This window comes from Pongo pygmaeus, chromosome 19, assembly GCF_028885625.2.
Source record: "Pongo pygmaeus isolate AG05252 chromosome 19, NHGRI_mPonPyg2-v2.0_pri, whole genome shotgun sequence".
In the NCBI taxonomy this organism is placed as follows: domain Eukaryota; kingdom Metazoa; phylum Chordata; class Mammalia; order Primates; family Hominidae; genus Pongo; species Pongo pygmaeus.
In genome coordinates, this window is record NC_072392.2 from 41948280 (window position 1) to 41976034 (window position 27755).

The following is a 27755-nucleotide window of genomic DNA, read 5'->3' on the forward strand; positions in this document are numbered from 1 at the left end:
TTGAACACTGCTTTTGATAGAGCAGTTTGGAAACACTCCTTTTGTAAAATCTGCAAGTGTTTATTTGGAGCGCTTTGAGGCCTATCCTGGAAAAGGAAATATCTTCACATAATAACTAGACAGAAGCATTCTCAGAAACTTCTTTGTGATGAGTGCATTCTACTCACAGAGCTGAACCTTCTTTGTGATAGAAGAGTTTTCAAACTCTCTTTTTGTAGAATCTGCAAGTGCACATTTGGAACTGTTGGAGGCCAACGCTGGAAAAGGAAACATCCTCACATAGAAACTAGACAGAAGCATTCTCAGAAACTTGCTTGTGACGAGTGCATTCAACTCACAGACTTGAACCTTTCTTTTGAAAGAGCAGTTTTGGAACACTCTTTTTGTAGAATCTGCTAGTGTATATTTGGAGCGCTGTGAGGCCTATGCTGGGAAATGAAATATCTTCACCTGAAAACTAGACGGAAGCATTCTCCGAAACTTCTGTGTGATGAGTGCATTCAACTCACAGACTTGAACGTTCCTTTTGAGAGAACAGTTTTGAAACACTCCTTTTGTAGAATCTGCAAGTGTTTATTTCGAACGCTTGGAGGCCTACGCTGGAAAAGGAAATGTCTTCAAATAACAACTACACAGAAGCATTCTCAGAAACTTCTTTGTGATGAGTGCATTCAACTCACAGACTTGAACCTTCCTTTTGAAAGAGCAGTTTTGAAACACTCTTTTTGTAGAATCTGCAAGTGGATATTTGGAGCGCTTTGAGGTCTATGCTGTGATATGAAATATCTTCTCCTAAAAACTAGACAGAAGCATTCTCAGAAACTTCTGTGTGATGAGTGCATTCAACTCACAGACTTGAACATTGCTTTTGATAGAGCAGTTTGGAAACACTCCTTTTGTAAAATCTGCAAGTGTTTATTTGGAGCGCTTTGAGGGCTATCCTGGAAAAGGAAATATCGTCACATAATAACTAGACAGAAGCATTCTCAGAAACTTCTTTGTGATGAGTGCATTCTACTCACGGAGTTGAACCTTCTTTGTGATAGAAGAGTTTTCAATCTCTCTTTCTGTAGAATCTGCAAGTGCACATTTGGAACTGTTAGACGCCAACGCTGGAAAAGGAAACATCCTCACATAGAAACTAGACAGAAGCATTCTCAGAAACTTGCTTGTGACGAGTGCATTCAACTCACAGACTTGAACCTTTCTTTTGAAAGAGCAGTTTTGGAACACTCTTTTTGTAGAATCTGCTAGTGTATATTTGGAGCGCTGTGAGGCCTATGCTGGGAAATGAAACATCTTCACCTAAAAACTAGACGGAAGCATTCTCAGAAACTTCTGTGTGATGAGTGCATTCAACTCACAGACTTGAACGTTCCTTTTTATAGAACAGTTTTGAAACACTCCTTTGTAGAATCTGCAAGTGTTTCTTTCGAGAGCTTGGAGGCCTATGCTGGAAAAGGAAATGTCTTCAAATAACAACTACACAGAAGCATTCTCAGAAACTTCTTTGTGATGAGTGCATTCAACTTACAGACTTGAACCTTCCTTTTGAAAGAGCAGTTTGAAACACTCTTTTTGTAGAATCTGCAAGTTGATATTTGGAGCACTTTGAGGCCTATGCTGGGAAATGAAATATCTTCTCCTAAAAACTAGACAGAAGCATTCTCAGAAACTTCTGTGTGATGAGTGCATTCAACTCACAGTCTTGAACACTGCTTTTGATAGAGCAGTTTGGAAACACTCCTTTTGTAAAATCTGCAAGTGTTTATTTGGAGCGCATTGAGGCCTATCCTGGAAAAGGAAATATCTTCACATAATAACTAGACAGAAGCATTCTCAGAAACTTCTTTGTGATGAGTGCATTCTACGCACAGAGTTGAACCTTCTTTGTGATAGAAGAGTTTTCAAACTCTCTTTTTGTAGAATCTGCAAGTGCACATTTGGAACTGTTGGAGGCCAACGCTGGAAAAGGAAACATCCTCACTTAGAAACTAGACAGAAGCATTCTCAGAAACTTGCTTGTGACGAGTGCATTCAACTCACAGACTTGAACCTTTCTTTTGAAAGAGCAGTTTTGGAACACTCTTTTTGTAGAATCTGCTAGTGTATATTTGGAGCGCTGTGAGGCCTATGCTGGGAAATGAAATATCTTCACCTAAAAACTAGACGGAAGCATTCTCAGAAACTTCTGTGTGATGAGTGCATTCAACTCGCAGGCTTGAACGTTCCTTTTGATAGAACAGTTTTGAAACACTCCTTTTGTAGAATCTGCAAGTGTTTATTTCGAGTGCTTGGGGGCCTATGCTGGAAAAGGAAATGTCTTCAAATAACAACTACACAGAAGCATTCTCAGAAACTTCTTTGTGATGAGTGCATTCAACTCACAGACTTGAACGTTCCTTTTGAAAGAGCAGTTTTGAAACACTCTTTTTGTAGAATCTGCAAGTGGATATTTGGATCGCTTTGAGGCCTATGCTGGGAAATGAAATATCTTCTCCTAAAAACTTGAGAGAAGCATTCTCAGAAACTTCTGTGTGATGAGTGCATTCAACTCACAGACTTGAACACTGCTTTTGATAGAGCAGTTTGGAAACACTCCTTTTGTAAAATCTGCAAGTGTTTATTTGGAGCGCTTTGAGGCCTATCCTGGAAAAGGAAATATCGTCACATAATAACTAGACAGAAGCATTCTCAGAAACTTCTTTGTGATGAGTGCATTCTACTCACAGAGCTGAACCTTCTTTGTGATAGAAGAGTTTTCAAACTCTCTTTTTGTAGAATCTGCAAGTGCACATTTGGAACTGTTGGAGGCCAACGCTGGAAAAGGAAACAGCCTCACATAGAAACTAGACAGAAGCATTCTCAGAAACTTGCTTGTGACGAGTGCATTCAACTCACAGACTTGAACCTTTCTTTTGAAAGAGCAGTTTTGGAACACTCTTTTTGTAGAATCTGCTAGTGTATATTTGGAGCGCTGTGAGGCCTATGCTGGGAAATGAAATATCTTCACCTAAAAACTAGACGGAAGCATTCTCAGAAACTTCTGTGTGATGAGTGCATTCAACTCACAGACTTGAACGTTCCTTTTGATAGAACAGTTTTGAAACACTCCTTTTGTAGAATCTGCAAGTGTTTATTTCGAGTGCTTGGAGGCCTATGCTGGAAAAGGAAATGTCTTCAAATAACAACTACACAGAAGCATTCTCAGAAACTCCTTTGTGATGAGTGCATTCAACTCACAGACTTGAACCTTCCTTTTGAAAGAGCAGCTTTGAAACACTCTTTTTGTAGAATCTGCAAGTGGATATTTGGAGCGCCTTGAGGCCTATGCTGGGAAATGAAATATCTTCTCCTAAAAACTAGACAGAAGCATTCTCAGAAACTTCTGTGTGATGAGTGCATTCAACTCACAGACTTGAACATTGCTTTTGATAGAGCAGTTTGGAAACACTCCTTTTGTAAAATCTGCAAGTGTTTATTTGGAGCGCTTTGAGGCCTATCCTGGAAAAGGAAATATCCTCACATAATAACTAGACAGAAGCATTCTCAGAAACTTCTTTGTGATGAGTGCATTCTACTCACAGAGTTGAACCTTCTTTGTGATAGAAGAGTTTTCAAACTCTCTTTTTGTAGAATCTGCAAGTGCACATTTGGAACTGTTGGAGGCCAACGCTGGAAAATGAAACATCCTCACATAGAAACTAGACAGAAGCATTCTCAGAAACTTGCTTGGACGAGTGCATTCAACTCACAGACTTGAACCTTTCTTTTGAAAGAGCAGTTTTGGAACACTCTTTTTGTAGAATCTGCTAGTGTATATTTGGAGCGCTGTGAGGCCTATGCTGGGAAATGAAATATCTTCACCTAAAAACTAGACGGAAGCAATCTCCGAAACTTCTGTGTGATGAGTGCATTCAACTCACAGACTTGAACGTTCCTTTTGATAGAACAGTTTTGAAACACTCCTTTTGTAGAATCTGCAAGTGTTTATTTCGAGTGCTAGGGGGTCTATGCTGGAAAAGGAAATGTCTTCAAATAACAACTACACAGAAGCATTCTCAGAAACTTCTTTGTGATGAGTGCCTTCAACTCACAGACTTGAACCTTCCTTTTGAAAGAGCAGTTTTGAAACACTCTTTTTGTAGAATCTGCAAGTGGATATTTGGAGCGCTTTGAGGCCTATGCTGGGAAATGAAATATCTTCTCCTAAAAACTAGACAGAAGCATTCTCAGAAACTTCTGTGTGATGAGTGCATTCAACTCACAGATTTGAACACTGCTTTTGATAGAGCAGTTTGGAAACACTCCTTTTGTAAAATCTGCAAGTGTTTATTTGGAGCGCTTTGAGGCCTATCCTGGAAAAGGAAATATCTTCACATAATAACTAGACAGAAGCATTCTCAGAAACTTCTTTGTGATGAGTGCATTCTACTCACAGAGCTGAACCTTCTTTGTGATAGAAGAGTTTTCAAACTCTCTTTTTGTAGAATCTGCAAGTGCACATTTGGAACTGTTGGAGGCCAACGCTGGAAAAGGAAACATCCTCACATAGAAACTAGACAGAAGCATTCTCAGAAACTTGCTTGTGACGAGTGCATTCAACTCACAGACTTGAACCTTTCTTTTGAAAGAGCAGTTTTGGAACACTCTTTTTGTAGAATCTGCTAGTGTATATTTGGAGCGCTGTGAGGCCTATGCTGGGAAATGAAATATCTTCACCTGAAAACTAGACGGAAGCATTCTCCGAAACTTCTGTGTGATGAGTGCATTCAACTCACAGACTTGAACGTTCCTTTTGAGAGAACAGTTTTGAAACACTCCTTTTGTAGAATCTGCAAGTGTTTATTTCGAACGCTTGGAGGCCTACGCTGGAAAAGGAAATGTCTTCAAATAACAACTACACAGAAGCATTCTCAGAAACTTCTTTGTGATGAGTGCATTCAACTCACAGACTTGAACCTTCCTTTTGAAAGAGCAGTTTTGAAACACTCTTTTTGTAGAATCTGCAAGTGGATATTTGGAGCGCTTTGAGGTCTATGCTGTGATATGAAATATCTTCTCCTAAAAACTAGACAGAAGCATTCTCAGAAACTTCTGTGTGATGAGTGCATTCAACTCACAGATTTGAACATTGCTTTTGATAGAGCAGTTTGGAAACACTCCTTTTGTAAAATCTGCAAGTGTTTATTTGGAGCGCTTTGAGGGCTATCCTGGAAAAGGAAATATCGTCACATAATAACTAGACAGAAGCATTCTCAGAAACTTCTTTGTGATGAGTGCATTCTACTCACGGAGTTGAACCTTCTTTGTGATAGAAGAGTTTTCAATCTCTCTTTCTGTAGAATCTGCAAGTGCACATTTGGAACTGTTAGACGCCAACGCTGGAAAAGGAAACATCCTCACATAGAAACTATACAGAAGCATTCTCAGAAACTTGCTTGTGACGAGTGCATTCAACTCACAGACTTGAACCTTTCTTTTGAAAGAGCAGTTTTGGAACACTCTTTTTGTAGAATCTGCTAGTGTATATTTGGAGCGCTGTGAGGCCTATGCTGGGAAATGAAATATCTTCACCTAAAAACTAGACGGAAGCATTCTCAGAAACTTCTGTGTGATGAGTGCATTCAACTCACAGACTTGAACGTTCCTTTTTATAGAACAGTTTTGAAACACTCCTTTGTAGAATCTGCAAGTGTTTCTTTCGAGAGCTTGGAGGCCTATGCTGGAAAAGGAAATGTCTTCAAATAACAACTACACAGAAGCATTCTCAGAAACTTCTTTGTGATGAGTGCATTCAACTCACAGACTTGAACCTTCCTTTTGAAAGAGCAGTTTGAAACACTCTTTTTGTAGAATCTGCAAGTTGATATTTGGAGCACTTTGAGGCCTATGCTGGGAAATGAAATATCTTCTCCTAAAAACTAGACAGAAGCATTCTCAGAAACTTCTGTGTGATGAGTGCATTCAACTCACAGTCTTGAACACTGCCTTTGATAGAGCAGTTTGGAAACACTCCTTTTGTAAAATCTGCAAGTGTTTATTTGGAGCGCATTGAGGCCTATCCTGGAAAAGGAAATATCTTCACATAATAACTAGACAGAAGCATTCTCAGAAACTTCTTTGTGATGAGTGCATTCTACGCACAGAGTTGAACCTTCTTTGTGATAGAAGAGTTTTCAAACTCTCTTTTTGTAGAATCTGCAAGTGCACATTTGGAGCTGTTGGAGGCCAACGCTGGAAAAGGAAACATCCTCACTTAGAAACTAGACAGAAGCATTCTCAGAAACTTGCTTGTGACGAGTGCATTCAACTCACAGACTTGAACCTTTCTTTTGAAAGAGCAGTTTTGGAACACTCTTTTTGTAGAATCTGCTAGTGTATATTTGGAGCGCTGTGAGGCCTATGCTGGGAAATGAAATATCTTCACCTAAAAACTAGACGGAAGCATTCTCAGAAACTTCTGTGTGATGAGTGCATTCAACTCGCAGGCTTGAACGTTCCTTTTGATAGAACAGTTTTGAAACACACCTTTTGTAGAATCTGCAAGTGTTTATTTCGAGTGCTTGGGGGCCTATGCTGGAAAAGGAAATGTCTTCAAATAACAACTACACAGAAGCATTCTCAGAAACTTCTTTGTGATGAGTGCATTCAACTCACAGACTTGAACGTTCCTTTTGAAAGAGCAGTTTTGAAACACTCTTTTTGTAGAATCTGCAAGTGGATATTTTGATCGCTTTGAGGCCTATGCTGGGAAATGAAATATCTTCTCCTAAAAACTTGAGAGAAGCATTCTCAGAAACTTCTGTGTGATGAGTGCATTCAACTCACAGACTTGAACACTGCTTTTGATAGAGCAGTTTGGAAACACTCCTTTTGTAAAATCTGCAAGTGTTTATTTGGAGCGCTTTGAGGCCTATCCTGGAAAAGGAAATATCCTCACATAATAACTAGACAGAAGCATTCTCAGAAACTTCTTTGTGATGAGTGCATTCTACTCACAGAGCTGAACCTTCTTTGTGATAGAAGAGTTTTCAAACTCTCTTTTTGTAGAATCTGCAAGTGCACATTTGGAACTGTTGGAGGCCAACGCTGGAAAAGGAAACCCCCTCACATAGAAACTAGACAGAAGCATTCTCAGAAACTTGCTTGTGACGAGTGCATTCAACTCACAGACTTGAACCTTTCTTTTGAAAGAGCAGTTTTGGAACACTCTTTTTGTAGAATCTGCTAGTGTATATTTGGAGCGCTGTGAGGCCTATGCTGGGAAATGAAATATCTTCACGTAAAAACTAGACGGAAGCATTCTCAGAAACTTCTGTGTGATGAGTGCATTCAACTCACAGACTTGAACGTTCCTTTTGATAGAACAGTTTTGAGACACTCCTTTTGTAGAATCTGCAAGTGTTTATTTCGAGTGCTTGGAGGCCTATGCTGGAAAAGGAAATGTCTTCAAATAACAACTACACAGAAGCATTCTCAGAAACTCCTTTGTGATGAGTGCATTCAACTCACAGACTTGAACCTTCCTTTTGAAAGAGCAGCTTTGAAACACTCTTTTTGTAGAATCTGCAAGTGGATATTTGGAGCGCTTTGAGGCCTATGCTGGGAAATGAAATATCTTCTCCTAAAAACTAGACAGAAGCATTCTCAGAAACTTCTGTGTGATGAGTGCATTCAACTCACAGACTTGAACATTGCTTTTGATAGAGCAGTTTGGAAACACTCCTTTTGTAAAATCTGCAAGTGTTTATTTGGAGCGCTTTGAGGCCTATCCTGGAAAAGGAAATATCCTCACATAATAACTAGACAGAAGCATTCTCAGAAACTTCTTTGTGATGAGTGCATTCTACTCACAGAGTTGAACCTTCTTTGTGATAGAAGAGTTTTCAAACTCTCTTTTTGTAGAATCTGCAAGTGCACATTTGGAACTGTTGGAGGCCAACGCTGGAAAATGAAACATCCTCACATAGAAACTAGACAGAAGCATTCTCAGAAACTTGCTTGGACGAGTGCATTCAACTCACAGACTTGAACCTTTCTTTTGAAAGAGCAGTTTTGGAACACTCTTTTTGTAGAATCTGCTAGTGTATATTTGGAGCGCTGTGAGGCCTATGCTGGGAAATGAAATATCTTCACCTAAAAACTAGACGGAAGCAATCTCCGAAACTTCTGTGTGATGAGTGCATTCAACTCACAGACTTGAACGTTCCTTTTGATAGAACAGTTTTGAAACACTCCTTTTGTAGAATCTGCAAGTGTTTATTTCGAGTGCTTGGGGGTCTATGCTGGAAAAGGAAATGTCTTCAAATAACAACTACACAGAAGCATTCTCAGAAACTTCTTTGTGATGAGTGCCTTCAACTCACAGACTTGAACCTTCCTTTTGAAAGAGCAGTTTTGAAACACTCTTTTTGTAGAATCTGCAAGTGGATATTTGGAGCGCTTTGAGGCCTATGCTGGGAAATGAAATATCTTCTCCTAAAAACTAGACAGAAGCATTCTCAGAAACTTCTGTGTGATGAGTGCATTCAACTCACAGATTTGAACACTGCTTTTGATAGAGCAGTTTGGAAACACTCCTTTTGTAAAATCTGCAAGTGTTTATTTGGAGCGCTTTGAGGCCTATCCTGGAAAAGGAAATATCTTCACATAATAACTAGACAGAAGCATTCTCAGAAACTTCTTTGTGATGAGTGCATTCTACTCACAGAGCTGAACCTTCTTTGTGATAGAAGAGTTTTCAAACTCTCTTTTTGTAGAATCTGCAAGTGCACATTTGGAACTGTTGGAGGCCAACGCTGGAAAAGGAAACATCCTCACATAGAAACTAGACAGAAGCATTCTCAGAAACTTGCTTGTGACGAGTGCATTCAACTCACAGACTTGAACCTTTCTTTTGAAAGAGCAGTTTTGGAACACTCTTTTTGTAGAATCTGCTAGTGTATATTTGGAGCGCTGTGAGGCCTATGCTGGGAAATGAAATATCTTCACCTGAAAACTAGACGGAAGCATTCTCCGAAACTTCTGTGTGATGAGTGCATTCAACTCACAGACTTGAACGTTCCTTTTGAGAGAACAGTTTTGAAACACTCCTTTTGTAGAATCTGCAAGTGTTTATTTCGAACGATTGGAGGCCTACGCTGGAAAAGGAAATGTCTTCAAATAACAACTACACAGAAGCATTCTCAGAAACTTCTTTGTGATGAGTGCATTCAACTCACAGACTTGAACCTTCCTTTTGAAAGAGCAGTTTTGAAACTCTTTTTGTAGAATCTGCAAGTGGATATTTGGAGCGCTTTGAGGTCTATGCTGTGATATGAAATATCTTCTCCTAAAAACTAGACAGAAGCATTCTCAGAAACTTCTGTGTGATGAGTGCATTCAACTCACAGATTTGAACATTGCTTTTGATAGAGCAGTTTGGAAACACTCCTTTTGTAAAATCTGCAAGTGTTTATTTGGAGCGCTTTGAGGGCTATCCTGGAAAAGGAAATATCGTCACATAATAACTAGACAGAAGCATTCTCAGAAACTTCTTTGTGATGAGTGCATTCTACTCACGGAGTTGAACCTTCTTTGTGATAGAAGAGTTTTCAATCTCTCTTTCTGTAGAATCTGCAAGTGCACATTTGGAACTGTTAGACGCCAACGCTGGAAAAGGAAACATCCTCACATAGAAACTAGACAGAAGCATTCTCAGAAACTTGCTTGTGACGAGTGCATTCAACTCACAGACTTGAACCTTTCTTTTGAAAGAGCAGTTTTGGAACACTCTTTTTGTAGAATCTGCTAGTGTATATTTGGAGCGCTGTGAGGCCTATGCTGGGAAATGAAATATCTTCACCTAAAAACTAGACGGAAGCATTCTCAGAAACTTCTGTGTGATGAGTGCATTCAACTCACAGACTTGAACGTTCCTTTTTATAGAACAGTTTTGAAACACTCCTTTGTAGAATCTGCAAGTGTTTCTTTCGAGAGCTTGGAGGCCTATGCTGGAAAAGGAAATGTCTTCAAATAACAACTACACAGAAGCATTCTCAGAAACTTCTTTGTGATGAGTGCATTCAACTCACAGACTTGAACCTTCCTTTTGAAAGAGCAGTTTGAAACACTCTTTTTGTAGAATCTGCAAGTTGATATTTGGAGCACTTTGAGGCCTATGCTGGGAAATGAAATATCTTCTCCTAAAAACTAGACAGAAGCATTCTCAGAAACTTCTGTGTGATGAGTGCATTCAACTCACAGTCTTGAACACTGCTTTTGATAGAGCAGTTTGGAAACACTCCTTTTGTAAAATCTGCAAGTGTTTATTTGGAGCGCATTGAGGCCTATCCTGGAAAAGGAAATATCTTCACATAATAACTAGACAGAAGCATTCTCAGAAACTTCTTTGTGATGAGTGCATTCTACTCACAGAGCTGAACCTTCTTTGTGATAGAAGAGTTTTCAAACTCTCTTTTTGTAGAATCTGCAAGTGCACATTTGGAACTGTTGGAGGCCAACGCTGGAAAAGGAAACAGCCTCACATAGAAACTAGACAGAAGCATTCTCAGAAACTTGCTTGTGACGAGTGCATTCAACTCACAGACTTGAACCTTTCTTTTGAAAGAGCAGTTTTGGAACACTCTTTTTGTAGAATCTGCTAGTGTATATTTGGAGCGCTGTGAGGCCTATGCTGGGAAATGAAATATCTTCACCTAAAAACTAGACGGAAGCATTCTCAGAAACTTCTGTGTGATGAGTGCATTCAACTCACAGACTTGAACGTTCCTTTTGATAGAACAGTTTTGAAACACTCCTTTTGTACAATCTGCAAGTGTTTATTTCGAGCGCTTGGGGATCTATGCTGGAAAAGGAAATGTCTTCAAATAACAACTACACAGAAGCATTCTCAGAAACTTCTTTGTGATGAGTGCATTCAACTCACAGACTTGAACCTTCCTTTTGAAAGAGCAGTTTTGAAACACTCTTTTTGTAGAATCTGCAAGTGGATATTTGGAGCGCTTTGAGGCCTATGCTGGGAAATGAAATATCTCCTCCTAAAAACTAGACAGAAGCATTCTCAGAAACTTCTGTGTGATGAGTGCATTCAAATCTCAGCCTTGAACATTGCTTTTGATAGAGCAGTTTGGAAACACTCCTTTTGTAAAATCTGCAACTGTTTATTTGGAGCGCTTTGAGGCCTATCCTGGAAAAGGAAATATCCTCACATAATAACTAGACAGAAGCATTCTCAGAAACTTCTTTGGATGACTGCATTCTACTCACAGAGTTGAACATTCTTTGTGATAGAAGAGTTTTCAAACTCTCTTTTTGTAGAATCTGCAAGTGCACTTTTGGAACTGTTGGAGGCCAACGCTGGAAAAGGAAACATCCTCACATAGAAACTAGACAGAAGCATTCTCAGAAACTTGCTTGTGACGAGTGCATTCAACTCACAGACTTGAACTTTTCTTTTGAAAGAGCAGTTTTGGAACACTCTTTTTGTAGAATCTGCTAGTGTATATTTGGAGCGCTATGAGGCCTATGCTGGGAAATGAAATATCTTCACCTAAAAACTAGACGGAAGCATTCTCAGAAAACTCTGTGTGATGAGTGCATTCAACTCACAGACTTGAACGTTCCTTTTGATAGAACAGTTTTGAAACACTCCTTTTTTAGAATCTGCAAGTCTTTATTTCGAGCGCTTGGAGGCCTATGCTGGAAAAGGAAATGTCTTCAAATAACAACTACACAGAAGCATTCTCAGAAACTTCTTTGTGATGAGTGCATTCAACTCACAGACTTGAACCTTCCTTTTGAAAGAGCAGTTTTGAAACACTCTTTTTGTAGAATCTGCAAGTGGATATTTGGAGCGCTTTGAGGTCTATGCTGTGATATGAAATATCTTCTCCTAAAAACTAGACAGAAGCATTCTCAGAAACTTCTGTGTGATGAGTGCATTCAACTCACAGACTTGAACACTGCTTTTGATAGAGCAGTTTGGAAACACTCCTTTTGTAAAATCTGCAAGTGTTTATTTGGAGCGCTTTGAGGGCTATCCTGGAAAAGGAAATATCGTCACATAATAACTAGACAGAAGCATTCTCAGAAACTTCTTTGTGATGAGTGCATTCTACTCACGGAGTTGAACCTTCTTTGTGATAGAAGAGTTTTCAATCTCTCTTTCTGTAGAATCTGCAAGTGCACATTTGGAACTGTTAGACGCCAACGCTGGAAAAGGAAACATCCTCACATAGAAACTAGACAGAAGCATTCTCAGAAACTTGCTTGTGACGAGTGCATTCAACTCACAGACTTGAACCTTTCTTTTGAAAGAGCAGTTTTGGAACACTCTTTTTGTAGAATCTGCTAGTGTATATTTGGAGCGCTGTGAGGCCTATGCTGGGAAATGAAATATCTTCACCTAAAAACTAGACGGAAGCATTCTCAGAAACTTCTGTGTGATGAGTGCATTCAACTCACAGACTTGAACGTTCCTTTTTATAGAACAGTTTTGAAACACTCCTTTGTAGAATCTGCAAGTGTTTCTTTCGAGAGCTTGGAGGCCTATGCTGGAAAAGGAAATGTCTTCAAATAACAACTACACAGAAGCATTCTCAGAAACTTCTTTGTGATGAGTGCATTCAACTCACAGACTTGAACCTTCCTTTTGAAAGAGCAGTTTTGAAACACTCTTTTTGTAGAATCTGCAAGTGGATATTTGGAGCGCTTTGAGGTCTATGCTGTGATATGAAATATCTTCTCCTAAAAACTAGACAGAAGCATTCTCAGAAACTTCTGTGTGATGAGTGCATTCAACTCACAGACTTGAACATTGCTTTTGATAGAGCAGTTTGGAAACACTCCTTTTGTAAAATCTGCAAGTGTTTATTTGGAGCGCTTTGAGGCCTATCCTGGAAAAGGAAATATCGTCACATAATAACTAGACAGAAGCATTCTCAGAAACTTCTTTGGATGAGTGCATTCTACTCACAGAGTTGAACATTCTTTGTGATAGAAGAGTTTTCAAACTCTCTTTTTGTAGAATCTGCAAGTGCACTTTTGGAACTGTTGGAGGCCAACGCTGGAAACGGAAACATCCTCACATAGAAACTAGACAGAAGCATTCTCAGAAACTTGCTTGTGACGAGTGCATTCAACTCACAGACTTGAACCTTTCTTTTGAAAGACCAGTTTTGGAACACTCTTTTTGTAGAATCTGCTAGTGTATATTTGGAGCGCTGTGAGGCCTATGCTGGGAAATGAAATATCTTCACCTAAAAACTAGACGGAAGCATTCTCAGAAACTTCTGTGTGATGAGTGCATTCAACTCACAGACTTGAACGTTCCTTTTGATAGAACAGTTTTGAAACACTCCTTTTTTAGAATCTGCAAGTGTTTATTTCGAGTGCTTGGAGGCCTATGCTGGAAAAGGAAATGTCTTCAAATAACAACTACACAGAAGCATTCTCAGAAACTCCTTTGTGATGAGTGCATTCAACTCACAGACTTGAACCTTCCTTTTGAAAGAGCAGCTTTGAAACACTCTTTTTGTAGAATCTGCAAGTGGATATTTGGAGCGCTTTGAGGCCTATGCTGGGAAATGAAATATCTTCTCCTAAAAACTAGACAGAAGCATTCTCAGAAACTTCTGTGTGATGAGTGCATTCAACTCACAGACTTGAACATTGCTTTTGATAGAGCAGTTTGGAAACACTCCTTTTGTAAAATCTGCAAGTGTTTATTTGGAGCGCTTTGAGGCCTATCCTGGAAAAGGAAATATCCTCACATAATAACTAGACAGAAGCATTCTCAGAAACTTCTTTGTGATGAGTGCATTCTACTCACAGAGTTGAACCTTCTTTGTGATAGAAGAGTTTTCAAACTCTCTTTTTGTAGAATCTGCAAGTGCACATTTGGAACTGTTGGAGTCCAACGCTGGAAAAGGAAACATCCTCACATAGAAACTAGACAGAAGCATTCTCAGAAACTTGCTTGGACGAGTGCATTCAACTCACAGACTTGAACCTTTCTTTTGAAAGAGCAGTTTTGGAACACTCTTTTTGTAGAATCTGCTAGTGTATATTTGGAGCGCTGTGAGGCCTATGCTGGGAAATGAAATATCTTCACCTAAAAACTAGACGGAAGCAATCTCCGAAACTTCTGTGTGATGAGTGCATTCAACTCACAGACTTGAACGTTCCTTTTGATAGAACAGTTTTGAAACACTCCTTTTGTAGAATCTGCAAGTGTTTATTTCGAGTGCTTGGGGGTCTATGCTGGAAAAGGAAATGTCTTCAAATAACAACTACACAGAAGCATTCTCCGAAAATTCTTTGTGATGAGTGCCTTCAACTCACAGACTTGAACCTTCCTTTTGAAAGAGCAGTTTTGAAACACTCTTTTTGTAGAATCTGCAAGTGGATATTTGGAGCGCTTTGAGGCCTATGCTGGGAAATGAAATATCTTCTCCTAAAAACTAGACAGAAGCATTCTCAGAAACTTCTGTGTGATGAGTGCATTCAACTCACAGATTTGAACACTGCTTTTGATAGAGCAGTTTGGAAACACTCCTTTTGTAAAATCTGCAAGTGTTTATTTGGAGCGCTTTGAGGCCTATCCTGGAAAAGGAAATATCTTCACATAATAACTAGACAGAAGCATTCTCAGAAACTTCTTTGTGATGAGTGCATTCTACTCACAGAGCTGAACCTTCTTTGTGATAGAAGAGTTTTCAAACTCTCTTTTTGTAGAATCTGCAAGTGCACATTTGGAACTGTTGGAGGCCAACGCTGGAAAAGGAAACATCCTCACATAGAAACTAGACAGAAGCATTCTCAGAAACTTGCTTGTGACGAGTGCATTCAACTCACAGACTTGAACCTTTCTTTTGAAAGAGCAGTTTTGGAACACTCTTTTTGTAGAATCTGCTAGTGTATATTTGGAGCGCTGTGAGGCCTATGCTGGGAAATGAAATATCTTCACCTGAAAACTAGACGGAAGCATTCTCCGAAACTTCTGTGTGATGAGTGCATTCAACTCACAGACTTGAACGTTCCTTTTGAGAGAACAGTTTTGAAACACTCCTTTTGTAGAATCTGCAAGTGTTTATTTCGAACGCTTGGAGGCCTACGCTGGAAAAGGAAATGTCTTCAAATAACAACTACACAGAAGCATTCTCAGAAACTTCTTTGTGATGAGTGCATTCAACTCACAGACTTGAACCTTCCTTTTGAAAGAGCAGTTTTGAAACACTCTTTTTGTAGAATCTGCAAGTGGATATTTGGAGCGCTTTGAGGTCTATGCTGTGATATGAAATATCTTCTCCTAAAAACTAGACAGAAGCATTCTCAGAAACTTCTGTGTGATGAGTGCATTCAACTCACAGACTTGAACATTGCTTTTGATAGAGCAGTTTGGAAACACTCCTTTTGTAAAATCTGCAAGTGTTTATTTGGAGCGCTTTGAGGGCTATCCTGGAAAAGGAAATATCGTCACATAATAACTAGACAGAAGCATTCTCAGAAACTTCTTTGTGATGAGTGCATTCTACTCACGGAGTTGAACCTTCTTTGTGATAGAAGAGTTTTCAATCTCTCTTTCTGTAGAATCTGCAAGTGCACATTTGGAACAGTTAGACGCCAACGCTGGAAAAGGAAACATCCTCACATAGAAACTAGACAGAAGCATTCTCAGAAACTTGCTTGTGACGAGTGCATTCAACTCACAGACTTGAACCTTTCTTTTGAAAGAGCAGTTTTGGAACACTCTTTTTGTAGAATCTGCTAGTGTATATTTGGAGCGCTGTGAGGCCTATGCTGGGAAATGAAATATCTTCACCTAAAAACTAGACGGAAGCATTCTCAGAAACTTCTGTGTGATGAGTGCATTCAACTCACAGACTTGAACGTTCCTTTTTATAGAACAGTTTTGAAACACTCCTTTGTAGAATCTGCAAGTGTTTCTTTCGAGAGCTTGGAGGCCTATGCTGGAAAAGGAAATCTCTTCAAATAACAACTACACAGAAGCATTCTCAGAAACTTCTTTGTGATGAGTGCATTCAACTCACAGACTTGAACCTTCCTTTTGAAAGAGCAGTTTGAAACACTCTTTTTGTAGAATCTGCAAGTTGATATTTGGAGCACTTTGAGGCCTATGCTGGGAAATGAAATATCTTCTCCTAAAAACTAGACAGAAGCATTCTCAGAAACTTCTGTGTGATGAGTGCATTCAACTCACAGTCTTGAACACTGCTTTTGATAGAGCAGTTTGGAAACACTCCTTTTGTAAAATCTGCAAGTGTTTATTTGGAGCGCATTGAGGCCTATCCTGGAAAAGGAAATATCTTCACATAATAACTAGACAGAAGCATTCTCAGAAACTTCTTTGTGATGAGTGCATTCTACGCACAGAGTTGAACCTTCTTTGTGATAGAAGAGTTTTCAAACTCTCTTTTTGTAGAATCTGCAAGTGCACATTTGGAACTGTTGGAGGCCAACGCTGGAAAAGGAAACATCCTCACTTAGAAACTAGACAGAAGCATTCTCAGAAACTTGCTTGTGACGAGTGCATTCAACTCACAGACTTGAACCTTTCTTTTGAAAGAGCAGTTTTGGAACACTCTTTTTGTAGAATCTGCTAGTGTATATTTGGAGCGCTGTGAGGCCTATGCTGGGAAATGAAATATCTTCACCTAAAAACTAGACGGAAGCATTCTCAGAAACTTCTGTGTGATGAGTGCATTCAACTCGCAGGCTTGAACGTTCCTTTTGATAGAACAGTTTTGAAACACTCCTTTTGTAGAATCTGCAAGTGTTTATTTCGAGTGCTTGGGGGCCTATGCTGGAAAAGGAAATGTCTTCAAATAACAACTACACAGAAGCATTCTCAGAAACTTCTTTGTGATGAGTGCATTCAACTCACAGACTTGAACGTTCCTTTTGAAAGAGCAGTTTTGAAACACTCTTTTTGTAGAATCTGCAAGTGGATATTTGGATCGCTTTGAGGCCTATGCTGGGAAATGAAATATCTTCTCCTAAAAACTTGAGAGAAGCATTCTCAGAAACTTCTGTGTGATGAGTGCATTCAACTCACAGACTTGAACACTGCTTTTGATAGAGCAGTTTGGAAACACTCCTTTTGTAAAATCTGCAAGTGTTTATTTGGAGCGCTTTGAGGCCTATCCTGGAAAAGGAAATATCGTCACATAATAACTAGACAGAAGCATTCTCAGAAACTTCTTTGTGATGAGTGCATTCTACTCACAGAGCTGAACCTTCTTTGTGATAGAAGAGTTTTCAAACTCTCTTTTTGTAGAATCTGCAAGTGCACATTTGGAACTGTTGGAGGCCAACGCTGGAAAAGGAAACAGCCTCACATAGAAACTAGACAGAAGCATTCTCAGAAACTTGCTTGTGACGAGTGCATTCAACTCACAGACTTGAACCTTTCTTTTGAAAGAGCAGTTTTGGAACACTCTTTTTGTAGAATCTGCTAGTGTATATTTGGAGCGCTGTGAGGCCTATGCTGGGAAATGAAATATCTTCACCTAAAAACTAGACGGAAGCATTCTCAGAAACTTCTGTGTGATGAGTGCATTCAACTCACAGACTTGAACGTTCCTTTTGATAGAACAGTTTTGAAACACTCCTTTTGTAGAATCTGCAAGTGTTTATTTCGAGTGCTTGGAGGCCTATGCTGGAAAAGGAAATGTCTTCAAATAACAACTACACAGAAGCATTCTCAGAAACTCCTTTGTGATGAGTGCATTCAACTCACAGACTTGAACCTTCCTTTTGAAAGAGCAGCTTTGAAACACTCTTTTTGTAGAATCTGCAAGTGGATATTTGGAGCGCCTTGAGGCCTATGCTGGGAAATGAAATATCTTCTCCTAAAAACTAGACAGAAGCATTCTCAGAAACTTCTGTGTGATGAGTGCATTCAACTCACAGACTTGAACATTGCTTTTGATAGAGCAGTTTGGAAACACTCCTTTTGTAAAATCTGCAAGTGTTTATTTGGAGCGCTTTGAGGCCTATCCTGGAAAAGGAAATATCCTCACATAATAACTAGACAGAAGCATTCTCAGAAACTTCTTTGTGATGAGTGCATTCTACTCACAGAGTTGAACCTTCTTTGTGATAGAAGAGTTTTCAAACTCTCTTTTTGTAGAATCTGCAAGTGCACATTTGGAACTGTTGGAGGCCAACGCTGGAAAATGAAACATCCTCACATAGAAACTAGACAGAAGCATTCTCAGAAACTTGCTTGGACGAGTGCATTCAACTCACAGACTTGAACCTTTCTTTTGAAAGAGCAGTTTTGGAACACTCTTTTTGTAGAATCTGCTAGTGTATATTTGGAGCGCTGTGAGGCCTATGCTGGGAAATGAAATATCTTCACCTAAAAACTAGACGGAAGCAATCTCCGAAACTTCTGTGTGATGAGTGCATTCAACTCACAGACTTGAACGTTCCTTTTGATAGAACAGTTTTGAAACACTCCTTTTGTAGAATCTGCAAGTGTTTATTTCGAGTGCTAGGGGGTCTATGCTGGAAAAGGAAATGTCTTCAAATAACAACTACACAGAAGCATTCTCAGAAACTTCTTTGTGATGAGTGCCTTCAACTCACAGACTTGAACCTTCCTTTTGAAAGAGCAGTTTTGAAACACTCTTTTTGTAGAATCTGCAAGTGGATATTTGGAGCGCTTTGAGGCCTATGCTGGGAAATGAAATATCTTCTCCTAAAAACTAGACAGAAGCATTCTCAGAAACTTCTGTGTGATGAGTGCATTCAACTCACAGATTTGAACACTGCTTTTGATAGAGCAGTTTGGAAACACTCCTTTTGTAAAATCTGCAAGTGTTTATTTGGAGCGCTTTGAGGCCTATCCTGGAAAAGGAAATATCTTCACATAGTAACTAGACAGAAGCATTCTCAGAAACTTCTTTGTGATGAGTGCATTCTACTCACAGAGCTGAACCTTCTTTGTGATAGAAGAGTTTTCAAACTCTCTTTTTGTAGAATCTGCAAGTGCACATTTGGAACTGTTGGAGGCCAACGCTGGAAAAGGAAACATCCTCACATAGAAACTAGACAGAAGCATTCTCAGAAACTTGCTTGTGACGAGTGCATTCAACTCACAGACTTGAACCTTTCTTTTGAAAGAGCAGTTTTGGAACACTCTTTTTGTAGAATCTGCTAGTGTATATTTGGAGCGCTGTGAGGCCTATGCTGGGAAATGAAATATCTTCACCTGAAAACTAGACGGAAGCATTCTCCGAAACTTCTGTGTGATGAGTGCATTCAACTCACAGACTTGAACGTTCCTTTTGAGAGAACAGTTTTGAAACACTCCTTTTGTAGAATCTGCAAGTGTTTATTTCGAACGCTTGGAGGCCTACGCTGGAAAAGGAAATGTCTTCAAATAACAACTACACAGAAGCATTCTCAGAAACTTCTTTGTGATGAGTGCATTCAACTCACAGACTTGAACCTTCCTTTTGAAAGAGCAGTTTTGAAACACTCTTTTTGTAGAATCTGCAAGTGGATATTTGGAGCGCTTTGAGGTCTATGCTGTGATATGAAATATCTTCTCCTAAAAACTAGACAGAAGCATTCTCAGAAACTTCTGTGTGATGAGTGCATTCAACTCACAGATTTGAACATTGCTTTTGATAGAGCAGTTTGGAAACACTCCTTTTGTAAAATCTGCAAGTGTTTATTTGGAGCGCTTTGAGGGCTATCCTGGAAAAGGAAATATCGTCACATAATAACTAGACAGAAGCATTCTCAGAAACTTCTTTGTGATGAGTGCATTCTACTCACGGAGTTGAACCTTCTTTGTGATAGAAGAGTTTTCAATCTCTCTTTCTGTAGAATCTGCAAGTGCACATTTGGAACTGTTAGACGCCAACGCTGGAAAAGGAAACATCCTCACATAGAAACTAGACAGAAGCATTCTCAGAAACTTGCTTGTGACGAGTGCATTCAACTCACAGACTTGAACCTTTCTTTTGAAAGAGCAGTTTTGGAACACTCTTTTTGTAGAATCTGCTAGTGTATATTTGGAGCGCTGTGAGGCCTATGCTGGGAAATGAAATATCTTCACCTAAAAACTAGACGGAAGCATTCTCAGAAACTTCTGTGTGATGAGTGCATTCAACTCACAGACTTGAACGTTCCTTTTTATAGAACAGTTTTGAAACACTCCTTTGTAGAATCTGCAAGTGTTTCTTTCGAGAGCTTGGAGGCCTATGCTGGAAAAGGAAATGTCTTCAAATAACAACTACACAGAAGCATTCTCAGAAACTTCTTTGTGATGAGTGCATTCAACTCACAGACTTGAACCTTCCTTTTGAAAGAGCAGTTTGAAACACTCTTTTTGTAGAATCTGCAAGTTGATATTTGGAGCACTTTGAGGCCTATGCTGGGAAATGAAATATCTTCTCCTAAAAACTAGACAGAAGCATTCTCAGAAACTTCTGTGTGATGAGTGCATTCAACTCACAGTCTTGAACACTGCCTTTGATAGAGCAGTTTGGAAACACTCCTTTTGTAAAATCTGCAAGTGTTTATTTGGAGCGCATTGAGGCCTATCCTGGAAAAGGAAATATCTTCACATAATAACTAGACAGAAGCATTCTCAGAAACTTCTTTGTGATAAGTGCATTCTACACACAGAGTTGAACCTTCTTTGTGATAGAAGAGTTTTCAAACTCTCTTTTTGTAGAATCTGCAAGTGCACATTTGGAACTGTTGGAGGCCAACGCTGGAAAAGGAAACATCCTCACTTAGAAACTAGACAGAAGCATTCTCAGAAACTTGCTTGTGACGAGTGCATTCAACTCACAGACTTGAACCTTTCTTTTGAAAGAGCAGTTTTGGAACACTCTTTTTGTAGAATCTGCTAGTGTATATTTGGAGCGCTGTGAGGCCTATGCTGGGAAATGAAATATCTTCACCTAAAAACTAGACGGAAGCATTCTCAGAAACTTCTGTGTGATGAGTGCATTCAACTCGCAGGCTTGAACGTTCCTTTTGATAGAACAGTTTTGAAACACTCCTTTTGTAGAATCTGCAAGTGTTTATTTCGAGTGCTTGGGGGCCTATGCTGGAAAAGGAAATGTCTTCAAATAACAACTACACAGAAGCATTCTCAGAAACTTCTTTGTGATGAGTGCATTCAACTCACAGACTTGAACGTTCCTTTTGAAAGAGCAGTTTTGAAACACTCTTTTTGTAGAATCTGCAAGTGGATATTTGGATCGCTTTGAGGCCTATGCTGGGAAATGAAATATCTTCTCCTAAAAACTTGAGAGAAGCATTCTCAGAAACTTCTGTGTGATGAGTGCATTCAACTCACAGACTTGAACACTGCTTTTGATAGAGCAGTTTGGAAACACTCCTTTTGTAAAATCTGCAAGTGTTTATTTGGAGCGCTTTGAGGCCTATCCTGGAAAAGGAAATATCGTCACATAATAACTAGACAGAAGCATTCTCAGAAACTTCTTTGTGATGAGTGCATTCTACTCACAGAGCTGAACCTTCTTTGTGATAGAAGAGTTTTCAAACTCTCTTTTTGTAGAATCTGCAAGTGCACATTTGGAACTGTTGGAGGCCAACGCTGGAAAAGGAAACAGCCTCACATAGAAACTAGACAGAAGCATTCTCAGAAACTTGCTTGTGACGAGTGCATTCAACTCACAGACTTGAACCTTTCTTTTGAAAGACCAGTTTTGGAACACTCTTTTTGTAGAATCTGCTAGTGTATATTTGGAGCGCTGTGAGGCCTATGCTGGGAAATGAAATATCTTCACGTAAAAACTAGACGGAAGCATTCTCAGAAACTTCTGTGTGATGAGTGCATTCAACTCACAGACTTGAACGTTCCTTTTGATAGAACAGTTTTGAGACACTCCTTTTGTAGAATCTGCAAGTGTTTATTTCGAGTGCTTGGAGGCCTATGCTGGAAAAGGAAATGTCTTCAAATAACAACTACACAGAAGCATTCTCAGAAACTCCTTTGTGATGAGTGCATTCAACTCACAGACTTGAACCTTCCTTTTGAAAGAGCAGCTTTGAAACACTCTTTTTGTAGAATCTGCAAGTGGATATTTGGAGCGCTTTGAGGCCTATGCTGGGAAATGAAATATCTTCTCCTAAAAACTAGACAGAAGCATTCTCAGAAACTTCTGTGTGATGAGTGCATTCAACTCACAGACTTGAACATTGCTTTTGATAGAGCAGTTTGGAAACACTCCTTTTGTAAAATCTGCAAGTGTTTATTTGGAGCGCTTTGAGGCCTATCCTGGAAAAGGAAATATCCTCACATAATAACTAGACAGAAGCATTCTCAGAAACTTCTTTGTGATGAGTGCATTCTACTCACAGAGTTGAACCTTCTTTGTGATAGAAGAGTTTTCAAACTCTCTTTTTGTAGAATCTGCAAGTGCACATTTGGAACTGTTGGAGGCCAACGCTGGAAAATGAAACATCCTCACATAGAAACTAGACAGAAGCATTCTCAGAAACTTGCTTGGACGAGTGCATTCAACTCACAGACTTGAACCTTTCTTTTGAAAGAGCAGTTTTGGAACACTCTTTTTGTAGAATCTGCTAGTGTATATTTGGAGCGCTGTGAGGCCTATGCTGGGAAATGAAATATCTTCACCTAAAAACTAGACGGAAGCAATCTCCGAAACTTCTGTGTGATGAGTGCATTCAACTCACAGACTTGAACGTTCCTTTTGATAGAACAGTTTTGAAACACTCCTTTTGTAGAATCTGCAAGTCTTTATTTCGAGTGCTTGGGGGTCTATGCTGGAAAAGGAAATGTCTTCAAATAACAACTACACAGAAGCATTCTCAGAAACTTCTTTGTGATGAGTGCCTTCAACTCACAGACTTGAACCTTCCTTTTGAAAGAGCAGTTTTGAAACACTCTTTTTGTAGAATCTGCAAGTGGATATTTGGAGCGCTTTGAGGCCTATGCTGGGAAATGAAATATCTTCTCCTAAAAACTAGACAGAAGCATTCTCAGAAACTTCTGTGTGATGAGTGCATTCAACTCACAGATTTGAACACTGCTTTTGATAGAGCAGTTTGGAAACACTCCTTTTGTAAAATCTGCAAGTGTTTATTTGGAGCGCTTTGAGGCCTATCCTGGAAAAGGAAATATCTTCACATAATAACTAGACAGAAGCATTCTCAGAAACTTCTTTGTGATGAGTGCATTCTACTCACAGAGCTGAACCTTCTTTGTGATAGAAGAGTTTTCAAACTCTTTTTGTAGAATCTGCAAGTGCACATTTGGAACTGTTGGAGGCCAACGCTGGAAAAGGAAACATCCTCACATGGAAACTAGACAGAAGCATTCTCAGAAACTTGCTTGTGACGAGTGCATTCAACTCACAGACTTGAACCTTTCTTTTGAAAGAGCAGTTTTGGAACACTCTTTTTGTAGAATCTGCTAGTGTATATTTGGAGCGCTGTGAGGCCTATGCTGGGAAATGAAATATCTTCACCTGAAAACTAGACGGAAGCATTCTCCGAAACTTCTGTGTGATGAGTGCATTCAACTCACAGACTTGAACGTTCCTTTTGAGAGAACAGTTTTGAAACACTCCTTTTGTAGAATCTGCAAGTGTTTATTTCGAACGCTTGGAGGCCTACGCTGGAAAAGGAAATGTCTTCAAATAACAACTACACAGAAGCATTCTCAGAAACTTCTTTGTGATGAGTGCATTCAACTCACAGACTTGAACCTTCCTTTTGAAAGAGCAGTTTTGAAACACTCTTTTTGTAGAATCTGCAAGTGGATATTTGGAGCGCTTTGAGGTCTATGCTGTGATATGAAATATCTTCTCCTAAAAACTAGACAGAAGCATTCTCAGAAACTTCTGTGTGATGAGTGCATTCAACTCACAGATTTGAACATTGCTTTTGATAGAGCAGTTTGGAAACACTCCTTTTGTAAAATCTGCAAGTGTTTATTTGGAGCGCTTTGAGGGCTATCCTGGAAAAGGAAATATCGTCACATAATAACTAGACAGAAGCATTCTCAGAAACTTCTTTGTGATGAGTGCATTCTACTCACGGAGTTGAACCTTCTTTGTGATAGAAGAGTTTTCAATCTCTCTTTCTGTAGAATCTGCAAGTGCACATTTGGAACTGTTAGACGCCAACGCTGGAAAAGGAAACATCCTCACATAGAAACTAGACAGAAGCATTCTCAGAAACTTGCTTGTGACGAGTGCATTCAACTCACAGACTTGAACCTTTCTTTTGAAAGAGCAGTTTTGGAACACTCTTTTTGTAGAATCTGCTAGTGTATATTTGGAGCGCTGTGAGGCCTATGCTGGGAAATGAAATATCTTCACCTAAAAACTAGACGGAAGCATTCTCAGAAACTTCTGTGTGATGAGTGCATTCAACTCACAGACTTGAACGTTCCTTTTTATAGAACAGTTTTGAAACACTCCTTTGTAGAATCTGCAAGTGTTTCTTTCGAGAGCTTGGAGGCCTATGCTGGAAAAGGAAATGTCTTCAAATAACAACTACACAGAAGCATTCTCAGAAACTTCTTTGTGATGAGTGCATTCAACTCACAGACTTGAACCTTCCTTTTGAAAGAGCAGTTTGAAACACTCTTTTTGTAGAATCTGCAAGTTGATATTTGGAGCACTTTGAGGCCTATGCTGGGAAATGAAATATCTTCTCCTAAAAACTAGACAGAAGCATTCTCAGAAACTTCTGTGTGATGAGTGCATTCAACTCACAGTCTTGAACACTGCCTTTGATAGAGCAGTTTGGAAACACTCCTTTTGTAAAATCTGCAAGTGTTTATTTGGAGCGCATTGAGGCCTATCCTGGAAAAGGAAATATCTTCACATAATAACTAGACAGAAGCATTCTCAGAAACTTCTTTGTGATGAGTGCATTCTACGCACAGAGTTGAACCTTCTTTGTGATAGAAGAGTTTTCAAACTCTCTTTTTGTAGAATCTGCAAGTGCACATTTGGAACTGTTGGAGGCCAACGCTGGAAAAGGAAACATCCTCACTTAGAAACTAGACAGAAGCATTCTCAGAAACTTGCTTGTGACGAGTGCATTCAACTCACAGACTTGAACCTTTCTTTTGAAAGAGCAGTTTTGGAACACTCTTTTTGTAGAATCTGCTAGTGTATATTTGGAGCGCTGTGAGGCCTATGCTGGGAAATGAAATATCTTCACCTAAAAACTAGACGGAAGCATTCTCAGAAACTTCTGTGTGATGAGTGCATTCAACTCGCAGGCTTGAACGTTCCTTTTGATAGAACAGTTTTGAAACACTCCTTTTGTAGAATCTGCAAGTGTTTATTTCGAGTGCTTGGGGGCCTATGCTGGAAAAGGAAATGTCTTCAAATAACAACTACACAGAAGCATTCTCAGAAACTTCTTTGTGATGAGTGCATTCAACTCACAGACTTGAACGTTCCTTTTGAAAGAGCAGTTTTGAAACACTCTTTTTGTAGAATCTGCAAGTGGATATTTGGATCGCTTTGAGGCCTATGCTGGGAAATGAAATATCTTCTCCTAAAAACTTGAGAGAAGCATTCTCAGAAACTTCTGTGTGATGAGTGCATTCAACTCACAGACTTGAACACTGCTTTTGATAGAGCAGTTTGGAAACACTCCTTTTGTAAAATCTGCAAGTGTTTATTTGGAGCGCTTTGAGGCCTATCCTGGAAAAGGAAATATCGTCACATAATAACTAGACAGAAGCATTCTCAGAAACTTCTTTGTGATGAGTGCATTCTACTCACAGAGCTGAACCTTCTTTGTGATAGAAGAGTTTTCAAACTCTCTTTTTGTAGAATCTGCAAGTGCACATTTGGAACTGTTGGAGGCCAACGCTGGAAAAGGAAACAGCCTCACATAGAAACTAGACAGAAGCATTCTCAGAAACTTGCTTGTGACGAGTGCATTCAACTCACAGACTTGAACCTTTCTTTTGAAAGAGCAGTTTTGGAACACTCTTTTTGTAGAATCTGCTAGTGTATATTTGGAGCGCTGTGAGGCCTATGCTGGGAAATGAAATATCTTCACGTAAAAACTAGACGGAAGCATTCTCAGAAACTTCTGTGTGATGAGTGCATTCAACTCACAGACTTGAACGTTCCTTTTGATAGAACAGTTTTGAGACACTCCTTTTGTAGAATCTGCAAGTGTTTATTTCGAGTGCTTGGAGGCCTATGCTGGAAAAGGAAATGTCTTCAAATAACAACTACACAGAAGCATTCTCAGAAACTCCTTTGTGATGAGTGCATTCAACTCACAGACTTGAACCTTCCTTTTGAAAGAGCAGCTTTGAAACACTCTTTTTGTAGAATCTGCAAGTGGATATTTGGAGCGCTTTGAGGCCTATGCTGGGAAATGAAATATCTTCTCCTAAAAACTAGACAGAAGCATTCTCAGAAACTTCTGTGTGATGAGTGCATTCAACTCACAGACTTGAACATTGCTTTTGATAGAGCAGTTTGGAAACACTCCTTTTGTAAAATCTGCAAGTGTTTATTTGGAGCGCTTTGAGGCCTATCCTGGAAAAGGAAATATCCTCACATAATAACTAGACAGAAGCATTCTCAGAAACTTCTTTGTGATGAGTGCATTCTACTCACAGAGTTGAACCTTCTTTGTGATAGAAGAGTTTTCAAACTCTCTTTTTGTAGAATCTGCAAGTGCACATTTGGAACTGTTGGAGGCCAACGCTGGAAAATGAAACATCCTCACATAGAAACTAGACAGAAGCATTCTCAGAAACTTGCTTGGACGAGTGCATTCAACTCACAGACTTGAACCTTTCTTTTGAAAGAGCAGTTTTGGAACACTCTTTTTGTAGAATCTGCTAGTGTATATTTGGAGCGCTGTGAGGCCTATGCTGGGAAATGAAATATCTTCACCTAAAAACTAGACGGAAGCAATCTCCGAAACTTCTGTGTGATGAGTGCATTCAACTCACAGACTTGAACGTTCCTTTTGATAGAACAGTTTTGAAACACTCCTTTTGTAGAATCTGCAAGTGTTTATTTCGAGTGCTTGGGGGTCTATGCTGGAAAAGGAAATGTCTTCAAATAACAACTACACAGAAGCATTCTCAGAAACTTCTTTGTGATGAGTGCCTTCAACTCACAGACTTGAACCTTCCTTTTGAAAGAGCAGTTTTGAAACACTCTTTTTGTAGAATCTGCAAGTGGATATTTGGAGCGCTTTGAGGCCTATGCTGGGAAATGAAATATCTTCTCCTAAAAACTAGACAGAAGCATTCTCAGAAACTTCTGTGTGATGAGTGCATTCAACTCACAGATTTGAACACTGCTTTTGATAGAGCAGTTTGGAAACACTCCTTTTGTAAAATCTGCAAGTGTTTATTTGGAGCGCTTTGAGGCCTATCCTGGAAAAGGAAATATCTTCACATAATAACTAGACAGAAGCATTCTCAGAAACTTCTTTGTGATGAGTGCATTCTACTCACAGAGCTGAACCTTCTTTGTGATAGAAGAGTTTTCAAACTCTTTTTGTAGAATCTGCAAGTGCACATTTGGAACTGTTGGAGGCCAACGCTGGAAAAGGAAACATCCTCACATAGAAACTAGACAGAAGCATTCTCAGAAACTTGCTTGTGACGAGTGCATTCAACTCACAGACTTGAACCTTTCTTTTGAAAGAGCAGTTTTGGAACACTCTTTTTGTAGAATCTGCTAGTGTATATTTGGAGCGCTGTGAGG